This window comes from Canis lupus, chromosome 11 (genome assembly GCF_048164855.1).
Source record: "Canis lupus baileyi chromosome 11, mCanLup2.hap1, whole genome shotgun sequence".
NCBI lineage: Eukaryota > Metazoa > Chordata > Mammalia > Carnivora > Canidae > Canis > Canis lupus.
The window spans coordinates 58,849,757-58,860,362 of NC_132848.1; the positions used below are offsets into that span (position 1 = coordinate 58,849,757).

General features: G+C 38.6%; 1 pseudogene; it reads right to left on the reverse strand.

Moving 5' to 3' along the window:
• Positions 1-704: 704 nt before the first annotated feature.
• LOC140642305 (phospholipid phosphatase 2 pseudogene) lies at positions 705-5,372 on the reverse strand (annotated as a pseudogene).
• Positions 5,373-10,606: the final 5,234 nt, after the last annotated feature.

Below are 10,606 nucleotides of genomic sequence, written 5' to 3' on the forward strand. Positions count from 1 at the left end.
GAGAATTTTAGTCATTAGCATATCAGAGCATGAAAAATAAGATTCCCAGGGAATCATCCCTTCCATCTCAGGACTTGCCTTCCATAAGAGACACCTTCACCCAGTCCCTTTCTCTGCCTAACACAACCTCAAGAGCTATGTCTCCAACAACTCTCACCACTCCAGGTGGCACCAACCTCAACACTGAGCTACAATATCTCGTTTCACCCGCTGTCATATCTCCAGCCATTTCTCATTAGTGGTGTGTTGTTTTCCTTTTTCTCCTGTGAGAGGCAGAAACAGTTCTGGATTCCCAGCACCTAGCACAGAGTAGATCCCTAACAAGGGTTTGTGACATTGTGGTGAAGACTTAAGGGTAATTCATCAACTTGGATTTAAAATTCAAGCATTTCATTGGTAAATGAATCTCTTCAAACAATAGCTACCAAACTATTATAAATTATTGCTGATGATATTTCATGAAACAGTACCATCTGGTTTTTATCTTTCTATTTCTAGCTGAGGGTTTTCACACTTTAATTTAACAATAGCTACTAAAATTAATCTTTTTCCATTGCATAGCCCAGGAAAGGTATACATTAAAGTCATGAGCGTAAGGTTTGTTTCATCTTCATACGTAATGTATTTGGGGCTGAATCGTTCATGTATTCTTTGATCAGAAATAGTGTGTACCTTGTGTAGTAGCCCCAAAATTACTTACTACATTTAAAGACAACATTTTATTTAAATTTTCCAAACATATACAACGGTAGAAAGAACATTAATAAACCTATATGACCCAACCTACTTCAATAATTATCAACTCATGGCCAATCCTGTTTCACCTCTACCCCCAACTTCATTGCATATTATCTGGAGGCAAATCCCAGAGAGAGCTTACTATGTCATCAGTAAAAGAGAAGACTTTAAAATAAATTTAAAAATATATATATATATATATATACACACACACACACATACCATTATACCTGGAGATATTACCGATAGTTCTTGAACATTATCAAATATTCAGTCATTGGGCAAATTACCAACTCTCATAAATGTAATTTCATAAATATAGTTTCTTTACAGTCTGGAAAAATATTAAGATTTAAATAAGGCCCACACATTGCCATTGGTTGATATGCCTTTTGAGTCTCTTTTAATCTATAGGTTTCCCCTTCCCTCCTTGTTTCTCATAAATAATTTATTGAAGAAATCAGGTCCTTTGTCCTGTAGAGTTTCCCACAGTCTGTTTTTTTGCTGTTTGCGTTCCCATGGTAGAGTGTAACATGTTCCTCTGTCCTCTATACTTTCTCTTAAATTAAGAGAATGAGAATCTTTATGAAATTTGGACTTTTGGGTAGGACTTTTTATGGGTGTTGGTGTGTTCTTCCTTTTTCCAAGAAGGGGTAAATATTGTTTGGTTGTCTTTTTCTTGTTTTATAAACAGGGATATTCAAGGTCTAGACACATTAGTTCTTTAGGGGTTACAGAAAGGTGATACTCTAATTTCATCATTCCTTTGATATTTAGCAGCTGGAATACTTCTATAAGGGAAGCTTCATGTCGTGCTTTACTCAGTTACTCAGGGATGTGATTCACATCAAAAGGTTAGAAAAACAATAGAATTCATTTACCGGTTTTCAAATCAATAATTACCTACCAATTATCTTCTAAATGTGACCAATTTTTTGAGCATCATTATGAACTCATAGACTTAAACATATTTGATGTTTCAACTTACTGCCTTCAAAAAGTCCCATCTTTGGCCAGTGGGAACCTCGTTAGGTTGGCTTCTGTGCTCTTTTGGAACAATCCTAGTAGTCTTTGATAGCTTCCTCAACTGTCTATATAACAAGATGTTTCCAGTTTCACTTGTTCATTTCCTGCCCCAGACCTGGCTCCTTTTCATGGGAGATGGAATTGCAAGACCTTATCAGGGCTCTGGGGGTGCTCACTGCACCACAGCTGATCTGATCTTGACTTTGAAGTTTTAAATTTCTCAGACATACTAGTGGCTAACTGTGCAGACTCCAGAGGTAGACTGCCTGGGTTTGAATCACCACTCTACCCTTATTGGGTATGTGACCCTGGGCCAGTTTATCAACTTCTCCATGCTTTAGCTTCTTCAACTATAAAAGATGAATAAGAACCACACCTAAATTCATAAGATCCTTGTGAGATTTAAATGAGGAAATTCATGTAAAATGCCTAGAATAGAGTCTGGCACAGAAGGCTGTGTAAAAGTTGGCTATTAATATTCTTCTTGCTAATTTCTTTGCAACCTTGTCATTACTGCCTGCGCATATTGTGGGTCATCTGGGATATAATACGGACTTACATTTTATTCATATCTAGTGACATACTGATTTCTAAAAATTATTCTAAAGTCCCATCTGTAGCATTCGTCCCATTAATGTGTAGCTCTAAATGAGGCAATGGTTAGAACATATTAGAACATTTCCTATAAAGGAATCCAAATTCAACAAAGCTAATGGCATTCATGAAATTCCCAAGTACCAGCGTACTTCCTGCTTTTTATACTCATTTGGAAAGGGGTAAATTGGTAAAAGCCTGGCTGGGAGCAGCCCAGCCATGGATTTAAGTTCTAGTTTTGCACGGGGGGCATTGCCAAGCCATGTTTGCCTGGTCTTTCCTAGTTGAGCACAGGGAGCTATTAGAGGTGGCCTTCCCCCCAAAGCCCTCTAGCTCCCTTTTTAATCAGACTTGTAGAGCTTCAAGACATGTTGCAGATCACATAAATCTTAACACTTGTTCTGTCTGGAACCTCATCTATATTAAATCTTGATCCATTTAGCGATTTGCAATACAACTCTTTCTTTAGGTTTGAGAGATTAAAGATTCTAGGGCTGCTGCCACTGACTGGTCAAAATAAAGACAATGAAAGGGAAGCAGAAGCCCAGGGGGCTGTTTCCTTGCTGGTTCATGAGATCACAACAAGGCCTCTAGGTAGCTCTCTAGACTTGAAAACCCGATAGAGCCCTAATATGAACAGTCTCTAAAGTGGTTATGCCATGAGTTCCTTAAAACAAAGACATTTGTTTGCAATTTTACACACTTGCATCATTGACATATGGTTGCATTATAATTGCATCAGCTGGGCCAATTGTCTATAGAGCTCTGGCCAGAAATTCCCAGGATACACCAAGATTTATCATTGCTTAAACAAACATTGACTCACTTGTTTTAATTTTTTTTCTCTTTTTGTGTCTTATTGCACTTTTTAAAGTAGCTGTTTGTCATTAAGATGACATTTAAGGAACCTTGAAAATTATAACTAAAAAAAATATATATATATATAACATATATATTTGTCAAATGGAAGTGGGTGGGTGTAGACAAATAATGGTAGATTCATATAATAGAAACTATCCTGTCACTAAATAAAGTGGATGTTTAAGTATTGACAGTTATCTTTAGATATCAAAAGAACAAAAGCAAATTTCAAAGCAGGATGTATAGTAGAATCACGTTTAAGTAAAATAATAATTATTGTATATGCTGGTAAATGCATAGAAAAAGATCTGAAGAAAGATAGTCCAAGCTGTTAATAGGGGCTATTTTTAGCTCCTTCAGTTAAGAAGTTAAGCCACTCACTCTTAATTTCCCCTCAGGTCATAATCTCAGGGAGGAGTCAGCTTGAGATTCTTTCCCTCTGCCCCTCCCCCCACGCACACACTCTTAAATAAATAAATAAATCATTTTTTTAAAAAATAGGGCTATTTTTAGGGATGAAATTAATTGATTTTTCCTATATATTTCTATACTCCTTGGAATTTCTTATGAATAAGTATTGTTTTTTCTTTTCTTTTTAAAAGATTTTATGAATTTGAGAGAGAGAGTGAGCACAACCAGGGTGAGGGGCAGAGGGAGAAGCAGACTCTATGAAGCCACATGGGGCTCAATCCACGGATTCCAGTATCATGACCTGAACCAAAAGCAGGCCCTCCGCCAACTGAGCCACTCAGATGCCCCAAGTACTGCTTTTTCAATTAGGAAAAAAATTATGTTTTTGAAAATCAATGTTATTATAATGTGTTCAAAACATCAAAAGAATCTATTATTAATTATAATAATATTAGTGAGATTTCTCATGGTAGCTTCTCAGTTAAGAAGCATATTAGTAAGCTTCTGTGAAAATAGCTATTATTACTATAATAACTGATATAGTAATAAAACAGTATAACTAGCCCTCACTGAATCCAAAACAATTTAGTATAGGGTTTTGTTGTTATTTAGGGGTGTTTGGTTTTGTTTTTTTTTTAATTTACCAATTTATTTAAGATGTAATAAATATGAATCAACAGCAAGATGAAGAGACACAGAGCGAGGCCAGGGAAAAGAGTGCATCGCTCTCCCCATATCTCCAAATCACAGTATTGCAACCAGCTACTCTGACTATACTACTACTCAGCTGTCGTCCCACCAGGACGTCCTGTCGTCCCACCAGGTCCTGTCTCAGGAGGAGGAGGCCAGGTAGTATAGTGGTTGCTGACCCCTCGAGCAGGGTCAGCGCCAGTGACAGCTTAGGCTTCCCTTCCCAGCTCCTCCTCCTGCGATGGCTGGGACTTGAAAGCAAATGGTGAGGCCGGCCGGCCACCAGTGCCCCCTGCAGGGGGCCAGCGAGGTCATCACTCCAGCCGTGCTTGTGGTCAGATGTGCTGGGGAAGCCAATGGAGTGCAAAGGCCAACGGGAAGAAGTGCTCTGTGGGCCACAGAAGTCGTGCCCACTTCCAGCGGAGCTGGGCCTGCACACAGAGCTCCCGGAGCAGCATGCTGTACATCCCAAAGGGGGAGTGTCCCAGTGGAAAGGCAGTCAGCTAGCCAGGCTTCCCCTGCACACCTTCTCCAACTGCACAGAGTTCGCGCAGTTGCCGGGGCTCCAGTGGGGGTCACACACCTCCAGGAAGTTGGACCACAGACTGGCCATCGTGTACTTGGCCCAGGTCTGTCAGCGACTGACTCACTGCAGCCCCAACAGGAACTTCCCCATCACCTTGTCCACGGCAGCCACATAGTGGCTGAAGCGATTGAAGTTGGAGTGGGAATAGAGGTGGTCTCTGTACACCAGGGAGGCCTCGCTGGCTGAGACGGGGGTGATGGTGGCTGTGATGGTGACCATGGCCATGAGTCCACAGGTGATGGTGTCTGGACAATAGGGTACCAGATAGTGTCCTCTGCAGTAGATCCATTCTTCTATGGGCGTTTCCCAGAGTCAGGATGGCAGAGAGGCTCCAATCAGGTAAAGGCAGTTGGGAAGATGGCAGAGGAGGAAGATCATGAGCCGCCATCTCCTCCTTTGCACATACCAAGGCTACAACTTCATATAGAACAACTTGCTCTGAGAAGAAACCTGAAGAACAGCTTTTTCACAGCTGAAGATAAAAAAACAAAGCCACACTGAGAAGAGTAGGAGGGGCAGAAACACAACATCCTAGCATGACAACCCACAAGCCTGAGGGCTATCACAGAGATGGAGGTCCTCCCGGAGGATCATCAGGCACACCTGCCCTGCGGTTTGTACTGGGAAGACTAGCTGCCATAACATCTGGCTCTGAACATCAGTGGGGCTTAATTCTGGGGTAGCTGGAGAGCTACACAAACCAAGATGCCACTCTTAAAAGGCCCACACACAATCTCACTTGCTCCAAGATCCAGCACAGAGGCAGCAGTTTTAAAAGTGCCTGGCCCATATATGAAGATTGACCAACTATAGGACATGCATCGGAAGGGCAGAGATGAGTAGGAACTTTCTGTAGGAATGGAAGCACTGATGGGTACCATTTTTCTTTCTTTTTTTAAAAAAATTATTTATTTATTCAAGAGAGAATGAGAGGCAGAGATACAGGCAGAGGGAGAAGCAGGCTCCATGCAGGGAGCCCAATGTGGGACTCGATCCCGGGTCTCCAGGATCATGCCCCGGGCAGAAGGCAGGTGCTAAACCGCCGAGCCACCTGGGCTGCCCGGGTACCTTTTTTTTTTTTACACTCATTCAGCCTTGCTTGCCAGACACTGGTGGGCATCAGTTCTAGCATTCTCCATCTACCTTGCTAGTGCTGTTCACCCTGCACTGGCATTGCCCTATGGACCCATCCTGCCCAACATGTCCACCTCACAGGTACCCCTCTAAGGAGGCTCCCATCCTGTCACACCTAACAGGAAGCCCCAGCAAGGACCAGTGCCCCTCAAAAGTGACACCCTCTCCAGGGAGGAAGAGCACCATTAATTACCTGGCCTTGTAGCCAGACCACACCAAGGGCTAACCCCACCCACCATTATGCCTGCAGCAGCCACAGCTGGGCCTCTAAGCCATCTAGGCCAAGGCCAACTCTGCCCACCTGTGTGCCTGCAGCAATGATGGCCCCACCACAACAGGAGGGCTCATGCAGCCCACATAAGAGATACCTCTGGAGTGCTTCATTCTGGTGACTGGGGGGGATTGGGCTTCTGGCTCCATCAGACTCCTATATAAGGCCACTCCCTTCAAGACCAGGAAACATAGCTGACCTACCTGATTCATAGAAATAAACATACAAGTCAGACAAAATGAAGAAACAGAAGAAAATGTTCCAAATGAAAAAACAGGACCAAACTTCAGGAGGAAAAAAAAAAAAAGCTAAATGAAACCAAGATAAGCAATCTACCCAATAGAGAGTTCAAAGCAATGGTCATAAAGATATTCACTAAACCTGGAAGAAGAGTATGTGAATTCAGTGAGATATTAAACAGAGAGATAGAAAATATAAAAAAGAACCATCCAGAGCTGAAAGATACAATAACTGAAATGAAAAATATACTAGAGGGAATCAACAGCAGATTAGAGGATGCAGAAGAAAGATCAGTGATCTAAAAGAGAGTAGTAGAAATCATTCAAGTTGACCATCACAAAGAGAAAAGAATTTTTAGAAATGAGGATAAGTTAAGGGATCTCTGGGATAACATCAAGTGTACTACCATTCACATTGCAGGGTCCCAGAATGAGAAGAGAGAATGGGGCAGAAAACTTGAAGAAATCATAGCTGAAAACTTCCCTAACTTGGGGAAGGAAACAGGTATCTGGGTCCTGGAAGCACAGAGAACCCCACACAAGATGAACCCAAAGAGGTCCACACCAAGACACATAATAATTAAAATATCAAAAATCAAAAATAAAGATTCTTAAAAGCAGCAAGAAAAATGTAACATACAGAAAAAACCACCCATAAAACTATCAGCTGGTTTTTCAGCAAAAATTTTGCAGGCCAGAAAAGAGTGGCATGGTATATTCAAAGTGCTAAAAGGGAAAAACCCACAACTAAGAATACCCAGAGCAAGTTTCTCATTCAGAATTGAAGGAGAGATAAAGAGTTTTCCAGACAAATAAAAGTTAAGGAAGTTTACCACCATTCAACTAGCCTTATAAAAAGTGCTAAAGGGATTTCTTTAAATAGAAAAGACTATAACTGGAAGAAAATTATGAAAGAAAAAAGTCCACTGGTAGGAGCAAACATACAGTAAAGGCAGTAGATCAATCACTTAGAAAGCTAATATGAAGGTTAAAAAATCAAAAGTAGTAAAATCAACTGTATCTACATTAATTAATTAAGGTATATTCAAAATAAAAAGATATAAAATATGATGTCATATACATAAAATGTTGTGGTGGGAAGTGTGTAGCTCCTTTAAAATGCCTTTAAATCACATGACCACCAACTTAAAATAGACTGCTATATAATAGGATGTTATAATGTGATCCTCATGGTAACTGCAAAGCAAAAACCTATAATATATGCATAAAAAGTAAAGAAGGAATCCAAGCATAATGCTAAAGAAAGTCATCAAATCACCAGGGAAGGTAGCAAGAGAAGAAAGGAACACAGGACTACAAAAACCAGCAAATAATGAACAAAATGACAATCAGTACATACCTATTGATAATTACATACAAATGGACTAAATGCTCTAATCAAAAGACATAGGGTGACTGAAAGGATAAAAAAAAAAAAAAAAAAAGACCCATCTAAATGCTGCCTATAAGAAACACACTAAAGACCTAAAGGCAGAGGCCCCTGGTTGTTCGGGTTAAGCATCCAATTCTTGATCTCATTTCAGTTCTTAATTGCATTGCTGTCAGTTCAATCCCTGCTTTGGGTTCCTAACTGGGCATGGAGCCTACTTTTTTTGTTTTAAAGATTTTATTTATTTATTCATGAGAGACACACAGAGTCAGAGACATAGGCAGAGGGAGAAGCAGACTCCCTGCAGGAAGCCTGATGCGGGAATCAATCCCAGGATCCCGGGATCATGACCTGAGCCAAAGGCAGATGCTCAACCACTGAGCCACCCAGGCATTCTAAGCCTACTTTTTTTTTTTAAGAGAGGTAGCAATACTTATATCAGATAAAAACAGAATTTAAAATAAAGACGACTGTAACAACAGATAAAGAAAGGCATTACATAATGATAAGAGGATGTAACAATTATAAATATCTATGTACCCAATATAGGGGGACCTAAATATATAAAGCAAATTTCAAATATCCAAAAGAGAAAAATACACATTCTTTTCAAGTGTGTGGAACATTCTCCAGGATTAGGTCACATGTTATGCTAAAAAACAAGTCTCAATAAATTTAAGAAGACTGAAATCATATAGAGCAAGTTTTCCAAGCACAACAGTATGAAATTAAAAATCAAATATAAGACAAAAAGACTGGAAAAAACAAACATGGGGAAGCTAAACAACATGCTACTAAACAACCAGTAAGTCAATAAAGAAATGACAGTAAATAACAAAATACCTTGAGACAAATGAAAATGGAAATACAACATTCCAAAATCTTTGGGACACATTAGAAGCAGTTCTAAGAGAGGTTTACAGTGATATAGATCTACCTCAAATAAACAACATAATTTTATACTTAAAAGAACTAGGAAAAAAACTCTTTCTTTGCTCTTTGAAAAGATCAACAAAATTGATAAACCCCTAGCAAGACTCACCAAGGAAAAGAGAGGACAAAATAAAATCGTAAATAAAAAAGAAATAAAACCAATGCCACAGAAATTAAAAAAAGATTATAAGAAACTACTATAAAAATTTGTAATAAAGTGGAAATGGACAAATTCTTATAAACAAAATCTTTCAAGACTTAACAAAAAAGAAGTAGAAAATCTGAACAGACTGATTGCTAGTAATGAAGTTGAATCAGTAATCAAAAAACTCCCAACAAACAAAATTCCAGGACCATATGGTTTCACAGATGAATTCTACCAAACACTTAGAGTTAATACCTATCCTTTTCAAACTATCCCAAAAAACTGAAAGGAAGAAACACTTCAAAATTCATTTTATGTGGCCAACAATGATACCAAAACCAGACAGACACTACAAAAAAGAGAGAAAGAGCAAGAGAAAATTGCAGGCCAGTATAAATATCCCTGATGAACACAGATGCAAAAATACTTAACAAAATATTAGCAAACTGAATTCAACCGATATTAAAAGAATAATTCACCACAATCATGTGGGATTTATTCCAGGATGTAAGGATAGTCCACTAACTACCAGTTGATCAAAATGATACACCATTATAAGAAAGTAAAGGATAAAAATCACGATTATCTCAATAGATGCAGAATAAGCATTTGACAAAATTCAACCATTCATGATAAAAACTCTCAACAAAGTGGATATAGAGGGAACTTATCTTAATATAATAAAGATCATATATGATAAACCCACAGCTAACATTATACTCAATAGTGAAAAACAAAAAGTTATCCTTTAAGATCAGGAACAAGACAAGGATGTCCACTCCCACCATTTTTATTCAACATAGTTTTGGAAGTCCTAGCCACAGCAATCAGAAAAGAAAAAGGAATAAAAGTCATACAAATAAGTAAAGAAGAAATAAAACTGTCACTATTTGCAAATGACATGATACTGTATATAGAAAACCCTAATGACTCTACCAAAAAACTATTAGAACTAATAAACTCAGTAAAGTCACAGGATACAAAATCAATATACAGAAAGCCATTGTGTTTCTATACACTAATAATCAACTATCAAAAAGACAAATTAAGAAAGCAATCCCACTTACAATTGCATCAAAAAGAATAAAATACCTAGGAATAAATTTAACCAAAGAGATGAAAAACCTGTACCACAAAAACTATAAGACATTAATGAAAGAAATTGAAGACAACACAAATGGAAAGATATACCATGCTCATGGATTAGAAGAGTTAATATTGTTAAAATGTCCATACTAGCCAAAGCAATCTATAGACTGAATGTAACCCCTATCAAAATACTGTTCACATTTTGCACAGAACTAAAACAAAAATTCCTAAAATTTGTATGGAACCACACATACACACACAAAGACGTATCTTGACAAAGAACAAAACCAGAGGTATCAATCACATATTTCTGCACTACAAAGCAAATCAAAACAGTATAGTACTACTAAAAATAGATCAATGGAACAGAATGGGGAACCTAGAAATAAACTCACACTATGACAATTAAGGTATTAATATACAATGGGGATAAGGTAGTCTCTTCAATAACTGGTGTTGGGCAAACTGGACAGCTACATGCAAGAGAATGAAACTCAAC